The following is a 6,201-nucleotide window of genomic DNA, read 5'->3' on the forward strand; positions in this document are numbered from 1 at the left end:
CGCAGTGGTCTAGGGCACTGCATCGCAGTGCTAGCTGCACCACCAGAGTCTCTGGGTTCGCGCCCAGGCTCTGTCGCAGCCGGCCGCAACCGGGAGGTCCGTGGGGCGACGCACAATTGGCATAGCGTCGTCCGGGTTAGGGAGGGTTTGGCCGGTAGGGATATCCTTGTCTCAGTATGTGTAATGTAATGTAAAAAATGTAATAAAATGTATGCACTCTACTGTAAGTCGCTCTGGATAAGAGCGTCTGCTAAATGACTAAAATGTAAATGTAAATGTAAATCAATATGAGGAATATGCTCTGCTGTGTGGATACAAACCACACATCCTGAAGTATATGGATAAAGATGCATATGCTTCAAGAATACAGATGAGGGAATCCAAATGGTTGTGAGAAGATCAAACTTACTGTTCCTTGGGTGCATCATGATTTGATCATCCTGGCTCTTTTCTGTTCCAGGACCACATTATGCCAGCTGAATAATACAACAGGGAGCTATATTTACAAATGGTTTCATACATTATGCGCTAATTAGAGCACATGACTCGTATGCACACACACACACAGTGATGAGAAGGTTTCTGATACCTGGGAGCATGACCAAATAGAAGGGCTGTGTGACTGTGCTCTTCTCAACGAAACATGCACTTAAGGCTCATTCAGTAAAGTGGCTCATTACTGGTGGGAAGGCAGCAGCACTCAGTGCCCATTCAGCCCTGTGGCCCTGTAAAGGCCTGTTTGTCAGCTGCTCATGAAATCAATGGCCTGTCAGAACAAAGTCTTTGGGTCTAGAACCAAGCCTAATTAATCAGGCCCAACAGGGCTCAACCAGGTCTAGGACAGAACACTAGGACCAGTCCTAACTGGGCTAAACAAGACCTGGGACAGTGCAAATACCAGTCCAAAACATGACCAAGGCAAGATCTCAATTGCATACTCCTGGCGCCCATTCTCCTCTATCCTCGTCTCCTTCTCAAAACCCATTGGAGGAGAAGGTCAGAGGGGAGGAACCTCTGGCTTTCTTATCTAATGTGTTTTGAGAAGGAGACGAAGGCGAGAGGGTGGAGGATGGACTTTTGCCCAAATGAGAAAAGTCCTAAGACAGTGAACTAAGTACAGTGTACTACTGCCAATTCTAGGAGGGGCTTAATTTGACCCAGGACAAATCTGACCTGGGACTCTCAGGTGTTGAGACTGTCTTGTTGCACACAACTCAAATAGCCTAGCTTCCATATAGCTGAAACATGGTCTCCCTCAAATGAGCTCCTTCATTAGATGAGATGGGGAAAGACCACCACAGATGAGCAGGCAGACACTGCAGCAGCACCACATTAATCAAAGCGTTTACATAGGGGATGTTTTATGCGTGCCTAATTCATTCACACTGTGTTAAATCATAAATCTACACAGCTGGATTTATAAGATCCTCCTTCTCGCAATCTTCTCTGAGACTCTGAACACTGTTGGCCCATGGGGGCTGTAACTGAACACGTATTAACGTTTTCATGTTTTAACTTGAGGGTTTTAATAAGGAGTTTTTTACCGGGGTTTTAGACCAAGGGCACATAAATATGTATGATCATATGCCCAGGTGCTGATTGTGGTTCGGTTAGACTGTGCTGTATGTTGGGCATCTGCAGCCTGTATTTTGGTTTACAGTAAATCTACCCTTATCTATGTCCTGAATCTTCAACATTTACTGTGTTCTGACTATAGTTTAAGATATTTACGCCATTTCACACTCCAAGAGGTCACAATCAATCACATTTTTTTGGCCCTCTTTACATCACAAGTTGTCACAAAACAGTAATCCAGCTTAAACCCAAAGTGCAACCAAAGCAGTAGCGAGAGCACAATGGCCAGGAAAAACTCCTTAGATGGAAGAAACCTAGAGAGGAACACGACAAAGTCAACAGCCTCTGTTCTTAGAACCAGGCTTAAAACAGTTCCTAATTCACTAGTAGGCAACACTGCTCAAATTACAAGGAAAATGACAGCATGTTTGCTACTTCACTTACAAGTTTTCATTCTGAGTTGTGGTTGTACTCTTCTCCAATGTGGTTATACAGTATGCCTGTGGTGATAACACTGGGACAGTTTGCTGGGTAAGGGTTTGCCCATTATTTGTGTAACTCTTTTATTTCCACCCTGTGCAGGTTCTCTGTGGTCTCACTGCTCACGGCTCTAAGACCTTCAGAGCATCTGAGGGCCCATGAAAGTCAAAAGTTAACCTGAGAGATTCTTAATTTTGCCACATTCCAACGTAATGCTCAAAGCCTCATATTCCAGGCAAAGCTTGAACATCTTAAAAAACAGAAATCAAAAGAGTAAAAATAAAGCCTGTGAGACATACAGTTGGATGTGAAATCTCAGTCATGAAACATCTGTGGCCTAGTTGTACTCTGTGAAGTTTGAATGCCGCTTTGTCAGCCCAAGGTTGTTTTGACCTCATTAAAGTCTAATCACTGAAGTACACAAATTATGATTCATTGGTTTGTGTGCGTGTTGTGTGTGTGACAGAGAGAGTTAGTGTGAGTCCTAAGAATGTGTGGAAAAGGTCATACTGTTTAAATGAAAAATACATGAGGGAGTTTCCCCTCTCTCTACCCTGGTGATCTTCATGCTAACAATCTCCCTCCCCCCAGCACTGTACCAATAAAGCTATATAATTGTCATGACAATGAGATGGCAATAAACCTATCTTAAAAACATAATATGCTAGTATTGATAGATATAGATTTATCTCAGCTCTGCTTCACAGCTACACAGTGGGCACTGGGCAGTGTCTCTCTCACTGTCTCAGTGGGTCTCTCTTTACACCTTGATGCAGAACATGTCTTTTTCTCTCGCAGTATTCACATTGCCTGGATTAGATTTGCTAATTTGGTCAATTTCTCTGTTCACTGTTGAATGGACCCATACATTTTAATACTTCTGTATTCCCCTGTGACTGAGTGCTTGCCATGTGCCATTCATCACTCATGTCACCACTCAGGTCTCAGATGACAAGTTGAGGTGATGACATCACTGTCACTCCTAATTACTGATGTACGCCAAAGGTTTTATGACTTCATGAATGTAGCTGCTCATTTGACTGAACAGATCAGCATAGGAACATTTGTCCACTGTTCTGAAATGTACAGCACAATTGTTTTTTTAATGTCCTTTCAATTTACACATGTTGAGGAATTTGCTTCCATTTTGAATAACAGTTCAATCATAGGCTAAGGGTTTGTGGTGTAGGACTAACTCTCAACAGTTGTCACTTCAGCACAGAGGACATAATAAATTAGACCCAAATCAGCCACCATAATGTCCTGGCAGACACTGAAAGCAAGGGCTCCTGGGAGCTATTACATTGAGTGATTTGATGATAAATCAAATTATATTTGGTGCAACGAAGGAAAATAAAATGTGGAGAGGGAAAGAACAGTATACATAGTCACAAACAGACACATGCACAAAAACAAGGGCATGATCAGTTATTTTTCCCTTTTTCCATTGTGGTCCTTTCCTTCGTCTGAACAGGGAAGTGGGGCACACCACGAACACACCCCCTGGGCTCCTCGAAGTCACCACATGTGGAGATTGCAAATGCCATACACAGTACATGTCATCAACAGCATATCAAGGAAACAACTGTCACATTCAGACATCTGATGGACCCTCCTACTACGGTGCATTCAGAAAGTTTTCAGGCCCCTTGACTTTTTCCACATTTTGTTACATTACAGCTTTATTCTAAAATGGATTAAATTGTTTTTTTCCTTCATCAATACCCCATAATGACAAAGAAAAACAGGTTTAGAAATGTTTGCTAATTTACTAAAAATAAAAAACAGGAACATGGAGACTAGTCAGGATCGAGGGAAAGATGAACGGAGCAAAGTACAGAGAGATCCTTGATGAAAACCTGCTCCAGAGTACTCAGGACCTCAGACTGGGGCGAAGGTTCACCTTACAACAGGACAACGACCCTAAGCACACAGCCAAGACAACGCAGGAGTGGCTTCGGGACAAATCTCTGAATGTCCTTGAGTGGCCCAGCGAGAGCCCGGATTTGAACCTGATCTAATATCTCTGGAGAGACCAGAAAATAGCTGTGCAGCAACGCTCCCCATCCAACCTGACAGAGCTTGAGGATCTGCAGAGAAGAATGGGAGAAACTCCCCAAATACAGTTGTACCAAGCTTGTAGCGTCATACCCAAGAAGACTCGAGGCTGTAATCGCTGCCAAAAGTGCTTCAACAAAGTACTGAGTAAAGGGTCTGAATACTTATATAAATGTGATTATCAGGTTATTTAAAATGTTTAATTTGCAACGTTTTCTAAAAACCTGTTTATGCTTTGTCATTATGGGGTATTGTGTGTAGATTGATGAGGGAAAAAACAATTTAATCCATTTAATAAGGCTGTAACGTAACAAAATGTGGAAAAAGTCAGTGTCAGAGTGTCAGACCACAACCTTAAATTTGGTTCTTCAAACAGAATACATTAACATACGTTTCCATTTGAGTGGTTCTCAACACCACATGAATATACACCGGTGTACCAGCAGAAGACCGTGACAGCTCATCTTCTTCATAACAACAATGATGATTCACCCTCTCATCACTACCTACCTTCCCCTTGTCTTGTTTCTCTCAAGTCATGGCCTCTAACTCCAGTGGGACCTGTAAGGGTCCTGCTTACCTTGTCGTTCCTGGTCTCCAGGGCTGCTGTTGCCGTGTGTAGTCCTTAGCGACCCAGTCATGTGTCCTTTAAAGGGGGAGATCTGAGAGAGGAGAGATAAGCAACTCTGCTTCTGTCTGTGTGAATAAACAAATAAACATTGAGCACAGAGGATGAAAAGAAACAGATACCTTTGAGGCTGGAGAACAAAGGAGAATGGTTCTCTTAGGGTTTGTGGTTTGTCCTTCTGGAAAAAGCATGATCTGCAGTAGATTTGATTCAATTTGATTTGATTTGTCACACAGTGTCTTTAAGAAATGATGTTCAAGGTGGACAGCAGGGACAAAATAATACGTTGGTAAGAAACATTTCAAAGTGAGTAAAAGCATATATGATCTGCAGGTGAAATGGACCTCTCCACAGATAATACATTTTTGCTGAGACCGAAGTATACTTTTTGTTTTCGTCTCTTTCTATTCACTCTCTATACAGAGATATCGCTCAAATATACACCACACCTTCATACAGTCTTGTTGAGCTGAGGTTAAATTCTGTTTAAGATTGAGAGGTGACCCATTAATGAAAGTTTAATTCATCTTAATTTAATTATGGGTGTACAGTACCAGTCAAAAGTTTGGACAATCATACTCATTCAAGGGTTTTTCTTAATTTGTACTATTTTCTACTTTGTAGAATAATAGTGAAGACATCAACACTATGAAATAACACATATGGAACCATTTAGTAACCAAAAAAGCATTAAACAAAGCAAAATATATGTTATATTTGAGATTCTTCAAAGTAGGCAAAAATCTAAATCAAATCAATTTTTATTAGTCACATGCGCCAAATGCAACAGGTGTAGACCTTACAGTGAAATGCTTACTTACAAGCCCCTAACCAACAATGCAGTTTAAAAAAATACAGATAAGAATAAGAAATAAAAGTAACAAGTAATTAAAGAGCAGCAGTAAAATAACAATAGTGAGACACTATACAGGGGGTACCGGTACAGAGTCAATGTGCGGGGGCACCGGTTAGTCGGGGTAATATGTACATGTAGGTAGAGTTATTAAAGTGACTATGCATAGACGGTAACAACAGAGAGTAGCAGCGGTGTAAAAGAAGTGGGGGGCAATGCAAATATTCTGGGTAGCCATTTGATTAGATGTTCAGGAGTCTTATGGCTTGGGGGTAGAAGCTGTTTAGAAGCCTCTTGGACCTAGACTTGGCTCTCCGGTACCACTTGCCATGAGGTAGCAGAGAGAACAGTCTACGACTAGGGTGTCTGGAGTCTTTGACAATTTTTAGGGCCTTCCTCTGACACCGCCTGGTATAGAAGTCCTGGATGGCAGGAAGCTTGACCCCAGTGATGTACTGGGCCGTTTGCATTACCCTCTGTAGTGCCTTGCGGTCGGTCAAGATGCCCTCAATGGTGCAGCTGTAGAACGTTTTGAGGATCTGAGGACCCATGCCAAATCTTTTCAGTCTCCTGAGGGGGAATAGGTATGTCGTGCCCTCGTCACGAC

This window comes from Salvelinus namaycush, chromosome 20, assembly GCF_016432855.1.
Source record: "Salvelinus namaycush isolate Seneca chromosome 20, SaNama_1.0, whole genome shotgun sequence".
Taxonomy (NCBI): Eukaryota; Metazoa; Chordata; class Actinopteri; order Salmoniformes; family Salmonidae; genus Salvelinus; species Salvelinus namaycush.